Here is an 11,816-nt window from a genome sequence, read left to right as displayed (position 1 = left end):
AACTAATGAGCCCGGGAGCTTTAGGGTTCCAGATTTGGGACCCTGGAGGATTGTTTCATTTAAATAGGGTGTTGTTGATCATGCGCGGTACTAGCGAATCTTTCAGAGTAGTACTAAAAAAGATTCAAGCTATTCTGTAATAACGGAGTATTGGATGTTCAATGAATGGAACTACCTCTACGTACCATTGTGGGTACTACCACATCTTCTTGTTCTGTCTGTAGATGGCAGCGAAAGGGTACGTAATGGCCATTCTAGCTTAAAGCTAGCATATTTTCTCTATGGTTTTGATAACACTCCAAGAATATTTTTGGATGTGTTGCATTATGATTGTAATCATACTCTATTGAGTTCTATTATATGAAGATAATTCCTTTATTCAAAAAAAAAAAAAAAATGAAACATATTAGGTAAAAGTCATTCACTATTTTTTTTTTTTTTTTGAATCAAACCCAAATCGGGTGCTAGTTGCATTCATCACATGCCATAATGGCCATTACATACCCTTCTGCTGCCTTCAACTAGACAGATCAAGAAGGTGTGGTAGTACCCACAGTGGTACGTAGAAATAGACACACTCATTATACATTTCAGATCGTAGAGATAGCGGAGATCCTCCTTTGGTACTACGCTAGAGGCGCTAGAAATCTAGGTTCCTAATACAATGAATTTATGGAATTTAGACAAAACTAAAAGGGAACTGAAATCTACACTCCCAAAATTAAAATCCACACTCCCTTTCAATTTTTTAATATTATCTCCCATCCACTATCTTTTTACTTCCTGAAATGCCCCTGTGTTGAAATATTGTTTTCTTTTTCTTTTCTCTCTCTATCAAACATCTATATATTTACTTAGAATCTTCCATTAGAAATCATTAGTTCCCTTCAAACATCTACACATATATCTTAGAATCTTCCAACTTCGTTGCAAATAAGAATCCATTAGATTTTTTTCCCTGCAACTCTTAAACAAACACTTTCACACCAAAGAACAAGATAGAAGACATATAGCATTAATGTACCTTTACATAATTATATGTCATATACAAAACTCTTATATGCCGCGAGAGATAAAAAAAGAAGATAACTGATTTCGAGCCTACTTTGATGCTCATTATCAAAATTCAATAACATAGTTCTATCTTCATATTCATATCGCATTCACACCAATACTTCATCTTTTTGATAAAAGTCCAGTCTTCCATCCAAAAACCTGTAGTAAAGAGAAAAACAAAACTAATCATCAAAATGAAAAACCCTTACATCAAACAATCACTCCAAATGAAAAAAGAAGATGTTACTAAGCTGAGTGTTTCTTCTTAAATCCGCCAGGCCACAAAGCAAGAACAAGAAGAAATTACAGTAAAAAGAAACTAAAACCAAACAACATATATATCCTCCAGGCCCTAAACCCTTCGTGGCTTTTGCCTTTCTTTAATGAATTTCTAGATCAGAGAAAAAATATATATATCCCCCAGGCCACTAATGTTCATCAATATATGATACTCTCAATACATTGCATGAGTGCATTAGTGTCTGAAAAGGGAGAAAAAAGACTTGACTACACTGGAAGGTCTTGCTCATCATTGTACCATCCAAAATATGTTTATATGAAGAACCAGCTAGCTTCCCCCTTTTTGTAGGGGAAGATTAACGAGCTGTTGTGCTAAGGTCTGTACTAGCAAAAATTTTACATATAATTGCAGAACATGCTGATACTAATACATGTTATATGATCTCAAATGGTATAAAGGAGAAACTCCATAGGAAAAGCATACATTTCAAGAGTAAATTACACAAAAGCCATAAATCTTTACTAGTGCAGTGACAAAGCCTAGTAAGGGTTTGATTATGTACTGAGCAAGAAATCCTACACCGACCTGCAGAATAAAATTTATTAACCATTACAACTAGCTAATTCTATCTTTCAAAGTTCACCAACTTAAATGAAAGCAGATGCTACTCACAGTCCAAGGATTACGCAACATATAAAGAACGTAGAACTGACTGGTAACTAATCAGGAAACGCAGCTTACTTATTGAAATAAAAGTCCTAAAAATGCATGAAAAGAGCAGCCATCTCTGTAATTAGTTGCTAAATGAAGACATTTTACATTTTGGACGCATTACTGGTTAGTGGTAAGTACTATCTGGTGGGTTGGGTCAGAAAAAAGAAAAATCAAAGGAATAGAGGAACAAAACTAGAGTCTTTGACACTAATGCACTCATGCAATGCCAAGAAACAAAAAAATATAGAGTCTTTGACAAATACAAACTAAATTCAAGTTTAACCCAAGATTGGATACAAAACAGATCAGAGATCAGAGTACACAAAACTAGAACAATAAAGATATCATAGTACAAAATTAGAATAGATACTTACATCTACTAGCTTGTTAATTGATGGACATTTGTTACGATAGTGACCAGTATTACCACAACCACTACATTTTCGAGGAGTCTTCTCTACTATCTCAACATACGAAGGTTTCTGCTATCTCTTCTATTGCTGGAAATTATGTTCAAGTGATGAAATCAATGAATTTACTTTTTGCAAAATTCACTCCCAAATATGTGAGTCATAATAACAACCACCTCTAATTTAACAAAGCCCATAGCAATCCAAGATACATAAACCATAAATTTTGATAGAAAATTGAATTTAGTTTATCAAAATTACTCAAAATTAAACCTTTAGATTAAATCAAGGTAAGATAAGTACCTTATGCTTGCGTTTGTTGGAGATGAAGGTTTAAGTCTTCCTTCTGCGAATTCGGCCATGTCGACCCATGGTCTCGAAGTTCAACACTCAAAACTTGAAACGGCAAGGAAAAGAATGAAAAATCGGTGTAGAATTTGATATAGGATCAGGTCAATTCAGCCAAATCCTTGCATCAATTCCTTTGGGTTTGCCTCAACTCTTCTATCAATAGCACTCTTGATTGGATTGTGTTGGCCTCAACGTCTTCTACCAGCAATACTCTTCGGGAACAAAAGGTTTTGCTGGAGAAGAGAGAACGAGAATAGAGAGAGAGAGAGCAATTATTGTCGTGGTTTTAGATAAGGGATAAGGAAGAGAGAGAAAAAGAAAAAGAAAAGAAAAAAGGGGAAAATAAAACAATTTTCTGACATAGGGATATTTCAGGAAATAAAAAGATAGTGGATGGGAGATAATATTAAAAAATTGAAAGGGAGTGTGGATTTTAATTTTGGGAGTGTAGATTTCAGTTCTCAACTAAAAACATAGGGTTGGGCTAAGGGCCTAAACCCTAGCCCAACATAGCAGCTACTGGACTAGGGTAAACCCTAGCCCATAAACTCAAGCCCAAATGGGATATCCATCAAGCAGAAGTCCACCCAAGGCCCAATAGCTTGGTCCGGTCCAGTCCACCTGCCAGCCAAGCTCTGTCCCCGTCGCACATACCAGCTAGCCAAAACTTCGTCCGCCGCCACGCCGCCAAGACCAACCCCGTCTCGATCCACGCCCCACGATCCACCGCCTGCGACCCAAAACTGCGCCGGACACGTCGCCTCAGCCCATGCATCCCACCCTCGATCCGCGCCGCCACGAGCATACCGTCGACAACCCAAACCGCACAAGCCACTCCGCCTCGACCCACACCGCCACGGAGAGAAACCAACCCCGAGCCCACCACCACACAGCCAGATCGGTGGCGCCGTCATCAAGGTTCGATTGCCGGAACTGCTAGCACGACTACCACCTCTGATCACCATCCCATCCAGACCATCACAACCCTCGAGCAAACCCCATCAGATGCATCCCTTGAGCAATAGCCCATCCAATACCTGTCCGGCAGCCAACCTCAAGACGACGGCGAGGCCAGAGGCTAGCCGGTGTGTCCAGGCGCCGCCGGACGAGGATGATCTCCAGAAACCAAAAACCGGCCTTTAGAAGTAGGTAGAGAGAAAAACCTACAATAATATCATATTCACTATTTTTCTTTTCTTTTTAACTTACATCAATAAATTGTCATGTAAGATAATAATTTTCTCTCAAAGTTACAAAAATTGCAACTAGAGAAAATTGTTAACGGACACCAATCTACCTCTTGACAAAAAAGTAAAATTATGTAATCCCATAATTATAGCACTTAGCCTTAAAATTGTAACGGTAGGTTTCGTAATCTCTACCTTCAATATTGTCATTAATACTGCTAGAATCATGCAATATTAGTCTTGCTTCAAATTCAAATAGTTTGATTGCTGTTTTTTCAAATAGAGTTGAGGAATATTACGAATCCAAACCTAATAATTTAGAGAGTTAAAAGTGATCTTATTGATTAAAGTTGCACCATCATAATCTAACATAATCACAAGAACTCTGAAAATAATTCCAAGGAGAACCTTGCGCGCAATCATCAAATAACAAGAACAGAGTGTTATGAGGCTTCTTCTTGCACCTGGAAATTCTTCTCCAGTACCTAGATACGCCAAAGATGGTCACACAGGTCCCCGAAATCCACCTCCATATGCGTGAGTACCTTGCCAAGCAAATAAGCAAGTGAAGAGCGCTTGGTCGCTCCTTCTGCCAAACGGCTAATGTCAATCTAGCCAGCACCATCAGCCAGCGCCAAGGAGGTAGTGAAATGGCTGCGATGTCATCGTTGGAACTCATCAAAAAAGCACTCACAAAGAGCGAGATAGGGTTAGGGTTTTTTCAAGGCTTGCACATGCGGCTGGGTTTGACTTTTGATTGTAGCTTCATTTCCCTAAGTCTTAGGTTTCACCTATCTCACTCTATATTTAGGAGCCAGATAGCTACAATTTAAAATAGAGAGCCACTTAAGAGTCTGCTAATATGTAAATAAAGCTAAACATGCATGCTCTCCAAAATAGAGAGTTTAACCTATTCTAGAGGTTTGTTATTAAATATCACGGCAATAATGTATGTTTAATGTTGGTTACAAGGTAGTAGGCGTGACTTTGAAGTTCTAAAAACTTAAAGCCTACTGGCTTTTTATTTAATTTATTTTTTTATGTTATGAGTTTCATTGGTTACCTATTCCACAGGTATGATATTTAGTGATGCTCATAGTTATGAGTTAGTTCTTTTAAGCTACGAGTTTTATCCCATCCATTGTCAATAGGTATTTAATTTTAGATACCACATTTCTATGTGATTTATTTATGACCTATTCTAGAGGTATGTTACTTAATGTCATGACTATAAGGTAGTACGTGTGACTTTCAAGTTCTATAAAACTTAATGTCTACCGATTTTTTTTTTTATGTTATGAGTTAAATTGGTTACCTATTCCAAGGGTATGATATTTAGTGATATCCATGGTTGTGAGGTAGGTTGTTTTATTCTATGAGTGTTTTTTGACACCTTCTCAAGAGGCATATAATTTTAAATACCTCATTGCTATATGATTTATTAGTTACCTATTCTAGAGGTATGTTATTTAATGTCATGGCAATAAGCTATGTTTAATGTTGTAAGGTAGTAGAAGTGACTCTCAAATTCTATAAATTTAAGGCCTACTACCTCCCAAATTCTACAAATGCATCTTAACCACATGTATTAAATATAAAAGCAGAAGTTATAACAATTTAAAACTGTGCATTTATTTTCAGCCGTCAGATTCACTTGTCCCTCACAGTCCCTTAAAAACTGTCCCTTAGGTGAGCAGGCCTTTACTAGCATTTTTTATTTATTATTATTATTTTTTATGCTTTGAGTTCACTGGTTACCTATTCCAGATGTATGATATATTTAGTGATGTTTATGGCTATGAGGTAGGTTGTTTTATGTTATGAGTTTTTTTTTTTTTTTTTGGATAAATTGTCAAGAGGTATATAGTTTTAGATACCGCATTACTATGTGATTTATCGGTTATTTTTTTTTTTACGGGGAATAGGTTTTTTTCTCTCTCTAAACCCTAAAAGCTGGTTTTTTTCCCGGTGCGATTTCGAGCTCGTCCGGCGGCGCCCTGGTGTCTGGGATGGCCTCCGGCTGCGTTGACGTCCTGAGGTCTGCTGCCGGACGAGTTTTGACTGCTATTGCTTGTGGGGTTCAGCCGAAGGAGGTGCTGCTGGGGGCTTGTTGGCTGGTTTTGGCTGGGCTGTGCAAGGCGGAGGGTTGTGCAAACAGGGCAGGCGATCAATCCTTGATGAAGGTTTTTGGTTGGCGACGCTGCAGATCCGACTAGGTGGCCGTGTACGGGTCAAAGACCTGGATTGGGGATTGGTTTTCCGTGCTGGCGTGGGCCGTGGCGGTTTGGTTTCGCGAAGGTTTGGGCCGTGGTTGTGGTGGCAGGGATCAAGGCGGCGCGGATCGTGGTGGCATGCAGTGGACGGAGCTCTGCCTGGCGGTTTCTTACGACGGGGAGGGGACAAGCAGGTGGACTGGACCTTGACCTTGCTGATGGGCCTGTGTGGACTTCCTTTGGTGGATGCCCTAGTTGGGCTTTAAGTTTTTGGCTGTTGAGCTGGATTTTGGTCTAGGCCTTCTTTTAATTTAGTCTTTTTGATTAAAATAATTCCCTACTTTGTTAGGGACCTATGCTTCTAGTTTATTTAGTGAGCGTCATTGAGTCTAGTTTACTCGGTCTATATACTATGTAGTAGTTAATAGTTTATAGGCTTCCTTTCGGAGCATGGAACCATCAAATGATTGGACCTAATCTATGTATCACTGTGCTTCTACCACAAACTCTTTATCTACCCCTTGATGGTAGAGGGAGGATATGTAATGGCCATTTCTGGCTTTCGATGAATGATAGTCGCCCTATTTGGGTTTGTTCAAAAAAAAAAAATGTGATTGATCGGTTACCTATTATAGAGGTAAGTTATTTAATGTCATGGCTATAAGGTAGTGGGCGTAAGTTTCAAGTTCTATAAATTTATGGTGCGTCTATTGCCACCCTACTATTTTCTTAGTTCACCCTACAAACATTTGAATTATTGAAAGACTATATTACCTACGTGCAAAATGACTAATAAATACACTAATTTTCTAAAATTCAAATCTATAAGGAAAACTAAATACATAACAAATTAATTAAATACAAAGCTTACTTAATCAATCTTCATCTTCTCCACCCAAATTTGAATTTACTATTTTTTTTGTCTTTTTATTGATTCCTCATCGTAAATTCGTTACACTACTAGAAATTTCCCCATTCCACACTGATCTGAATTAGTCCCCATTGTCCCAATACACACTGATAAGAGTGGGTAATCTCATTAGCCACTATGCAGCCACTAATGAAGAATCAGTCCCCTCTATTGCAGGTGCTATTGGGACAATACACACTGATAAAACAACAGTGGAATAACTTCATCCAATGCAAAGTCAGAATCTAAATCCACACTGATATTAGTGGCTTTGGAATGCCACTGTTATCAGTGGCAAATTTATAAGGTTGGATTAAAAAAATAAGGTGCCAATTGGCACCTCTACATTCTTGTATTGTACCCTGTACTATATTTTAAAATGTATCATACAATAAATATACTAACTAAGAATTTACAGTTGCACCCATCAACATACAAACATCAAGACTATTCATCCTACAGCTGCAACTCCTTTGATACGGACAACCTGCACATTATATCAGGCAGTTAGTTCTTATTTTGACAATTACACAGACCAACATCTCAACATATAAAAGACATTACAGTGAAGCTAGAGGTGTCTCTTTGGTTCTGAACATCTAGCATACAAGGATATAATATATCACTTATATATTACAGAAATTTAGTATTCGAATAAACATAACTACAGAAAAAAGAGGTATAAAAAACTGATGAGGGATAGCAGTGCATATCTGCATACACACTTCCAATTTCGAACCCTTCTGGTCATAAAAACAATTTGTAGAAAACATAGGAAAATACCTCAGAGCCACACGATATTTCTAACCCAACTTCTCAAGCTCTGCCATTACAGTCTGATACAAGGAGTGCCTGTATATTTAAAAGACAGATAAACTTAGAGAAAAATAAACCCAACAAAAAAAATGTAACATTCCCATGCAATATGTATCAAAACTTACATTCCCATGCATTATCTATCAAAACTAACATTGCCAATTTCTCTGAATCATTCTTGTTATAAAGAATCTGCACGCACCTCTTCTTTGAATAAAGCCTTCAGGAAGAAGGATATGACTTGAAGCTGGATATATATGAGAAAGAGTTAGAGATCGCTGAGCTCAATAAGAAGTAGTGCTACTTGCTAAGAAAAAAAAAAAAAAAAAGTAAAGTAGTTGTGCTACATGGTGCGCAAGGTTTCAGAGATAAAGCATACTAATGAAGATAAAACATTGACCTTTGAAGTGTCCCAATACTTGGCCTTCTCAAGATATATGGCATTGCTCAACTCTCTACATTGAAACTAAATTTCATTTGTTGAACACAGTTTCCCTTCATATCTGCATTGACACAATACAACTTTTATTGATCAACTCAAATAGAATCTAAATCCTTTAAAAGACAAAATAGCGTCCAACAAGTCTACAATATGCATGACTCAAGCTGCTAACAAACTAAAGCTAGCTTCTTACTCAAAGGTGGAATAGGTGAGAAAATGATCAGAGAGACGGCCATCCGAGGCTGCAAAACCATAACAAAACAATTAGAATGACACCAAAGCAGATGAGATATGGTAGCTGTCAACTGAGATCCGAATTCAAAATCAACCAAAGTTACCCATTACCATAATCTGAGAATGTTTAGAAACATAGTGATTAACTAATAATTATGCATCTCTCTCTCTCTCTCTCTCTATATATATATATATATATATATACACACACACACACACACACACACACTACTTATGAAGCACTAAATGCAATAGATCTTTCCTTTCCTTTCCTTACCTTTTGTACATGAATCCTCCAAAACACATTACATTTCACTCTATTACAGACTCCAATGAGCATTCATGTTTCTAATTAAACGATCACATAATACAAGCATATTAATTTAACAGGAAAATACCTTCCATGCAAGCTAAACTCCTGCCAAAATCATAGGTAGGTGTGGCCAGCACAAGAACTTCTTCGCCTGCCATTCGTAAAACTATTTAGACAGAATTTTTAAAAAAGAACCCCTAAATTCATATACAAATCGTAATTTTATGGGGATAAAAAATACTGTTTTATATTTTTCATAAGCCGAAGAAAATGTTTAACCCCAAAATAATTATTTGAATTAGGGTATGAAAAGAATTGTTAATCTAACCAAATTAAAAGACAATAATACCTAGAAGATACAAGGGAGGTAAAAGATAAATACGGTAATTAAGGCAGAACCCATTGAACGAAAACAAATCTAAATAGAAGAAAACAGAGCCATACCCATGAAACAATTCAAAAGAAGATTCCGTTTGCAATCTGACCAACATGGATCTCTACCAGAGTTGCCAAACGCACATAGATCAGCCCACCTTTGTCTCCAAAATAAACATCCCCTTACTGAAATGTAAAGAGAAAGGGTGTGTAATGAGATTGAGTAGAAAGAGTAACCGTTAACCCTAAAATCAAAAGATCAGATCAGAAAAGAAAAATCCTAAACCCAATTGAACCCTAAAATCAGTTTATCCTACTCCTAAGATCCCCAAATACAAATAAAAAAACTGAGTCAAATGATCGACAAATAACTTTTACCGTCTAACCCTAGATTCAAATACTCTAATTAATTTGGACCACATAATCTGCTATTGGGGAAGGATGGATCGCTCCAGAGAAACAAATTTTAGTGATTTTGGGAGGAAGAGGAGGTGAGAGAACCGATATGAGTGGTTGGTGGAACAAGGAAGAGAAAGAGATCGATAAGCTTTTGGTTTCAATTTTCTAAACTCAAAACTGAGTAAATGAGTATGAGAACCGAGCTTTTGGGTGTGGAGAGAGAGAGAGATGAGGGGAGAAACCTCCAGATCTCGATCTAAGTTAGGTTAGAACTCTGAAGGAGTGAATGGGGTATCTTTGAAGGAAGTTTTCTCTCATCGTACGATCAGCTCTTCATAACCAATCTGACGGCTATAAAAGATTATCGGTTTTGACAAAGGATGTGTGTCAGCTCCACTACCGTGTTTGACACCAATATCAGTGGGCTGGGTTATAAGTTAATCATAAATATTGGGCTTTTCTCACTTGGCCACTGTTGTACAGTGTGATGATTCCTAAATCCCACCGAGTATTCACAACGGTGGCTTACTATTTTCATATCATACTGATAATTTTTGGTGCCTAGTAGTTAGTCCCTATTGGGGAAATTTCTAGTAGTGTTATTCAATTCACAAAACTATTAGTGGAATCAAAAGTAAAAATTAATTCATCAACTTCATCAAAATCTTTGAAATACGCTTTGTGAACACCGAAAGTAAAAATTTAAAACATGAAATAAAAAAATCAATCTCATCTTCATTGCTCATACTTACTAATCTTTTGACATGGATTGGAATAGATGAACATTGAAACTAAAAAGAAAAAATTAAACAAATAGAGGTAAATTAGATTATGATTTTATTAGGAAACTTTAATATATTTTAGTTTTTTTATTGGTATAAATTAAATAAAAAATTTTGTTAAAGAAAAAATTTCTTTTGGATATGTCATGGAAAGAAAAGTGGGTTAGATAAATAAATTTAATAATTGAAATTAAAATGTAGGGTGTAATGAGCAAGTAGGTGTACAAAGAAAATGGTAGGGTGGCAATAGCTGCACCCTAAATTTAATGTCTACCGGTTATTTATTTATTTTTTATTTTTTTTATGTTATGAGTTCCATTGGTTAGTATGTGTTACTTTTGCTTTTTGAAAATTTTAATGTCTATGGTTTTTTTTTTCTCTTTTTTTTTTATGCTATGAGTTTCATTGGTTACCTATTCCAAGGGTATGATATTTAGTCAGTTCATGACTATGAGGTAGGTTGTTTTATTCCATGAGTTTTTTCCGATACCTTGTCAAGAGGCATATAGTTCCAAATACTTCATTGCTATGTGATTTATTGGTTACCTATTCTAGATGTATGTTTTTTAATTAAAGGACTCAGGGCCGGCCCTGAGGGCTGCCTCCTGAGGCAGCCGTCTCAGGCCACCGACTCCCGGGGGCCTCAGAGGATTTAATTATGCATATATGTAATATAGTATATATATATTTTTTCCTTCCATTGGCATAAAATGATGTGTTGCTCCAGCGGCAGTGATGTTATTTTGCGTCCTCACCACCAAGGTTCGAACCCTAAGCCTGTTCTCTTCTTTTTGTTTGTTTCTTTCAATTATTAAGTCAATTCCTTGAGCCCAATTCGGACATTGCATACCCATTTCAGGCTTCTTTTTTTTTTGGTATTTCAGAAATTTCACTTCTTTTTGTTTATTTTCAATTAATTAAGTCCGTTCATTGGCCCAGTTCGAACCTTGCTTCCCCATTTCAGGCTTCTTTTTTTTTTTTGGTATTTTAGAAATTTATGTAGGAATAAAAATTTATATACTTTTCTTTGGTTATTAATTTTACATTTACTTTTATTCTCTCTAGCTTTTTGAAAAAAATATTTACATTTATTCAAAACACATGATTTTGTATTGTTATGTGGCGTAAAATATATATATATATATATATATATATATATATATATATATATATATATATATATATATATTTAGGAGGCCACATTTTAATTATTTGCCTTAGGCCATTGGAATCTCAGGACCGGCTCTGAAATGACTAAATTTAGTTTGCCCCCTCCAACTTTGGGGCAAACATCATCTTGGTTCCTGATTTTTTTTTTTTAATCATGATGGTCCTTGCACTTCCATTTTCTATCACGCGCGTCCAAAATTCAA

The 11,816-nt window shown here is 36.4% G+C and overlaps 2 long non-coding RNA genes across 4 annotated transcripts; both read right to left on the bottom strand.

Moving 5' to 3' along the window:
- Window positions 1-979: 979 nt before the first annotated feature.
- On the bottom strand, window positions 980-3,063 carry LOC133710769 (uncharacterized). Its single transcript, XR_009846854.1, has 2 exons — window positions 2,725-3,063; window positions 980-1,215 (listed from the first exon to the last, which is right to left on the bottom strand). It is a non-coding gene; the product is annotated as an uncharacterized LOC133710769 (long non-coding RNA).
- A 4,239-nt stretch (window positions 3,064-7,302) lies between these two features.
- On the bottom strand, window positions 7,303-10,021 carry LOC133710878 (uncharacterized). Of its 3 annotated transcripts, none has more exons than XR_009846945.1 (8): window positions 9,904-10,021; window positions 9,332-9,448; window positions 8,973-9,038; window positions 8,534-8,582; window positions 8,299-8,401; window positions 8,024-8,145; window positions 7,866-7,934; window positions 7,303-7,569 (listed from the first exon to the last, which is right to left on the bottom strand). It is a non-coding gene; the product is annotated as an uncharacterized LOC133710878 (long non-coding RNA). The 3 variants fall into 3 exon arrangements; XR_009846943.1 differs by having other exon boundaries at window positions 9,641-9,995; XR_009846944.1 differs by having other exon boundaries at window positions 8,101-8,145; window positions 9,641-9,994.
- Window positions 10,022-11,816: the final 1,795 nt, after the last annotated feature.

The sequence above is a fragment of the Rosa rugosa genome, chromosome 5, assembly GCF_958449725.1.
Source record: "Rosa rugosa chromosome 5, drRosRugo1.1, whole genome shotgun sequence".
Classification (NCBI taxonomy): domain Eukaryota; kingdom Viridiplantae; phylum Streptophyta; class Magnoliopsida; order Rosales; family Rosaceae; genus Rosa; species Rosa rugosa.
Note: the sequence above shows the minus strand (reverse complement) of the source record. Positions and strands in the feature narration are given on the sequence as shown.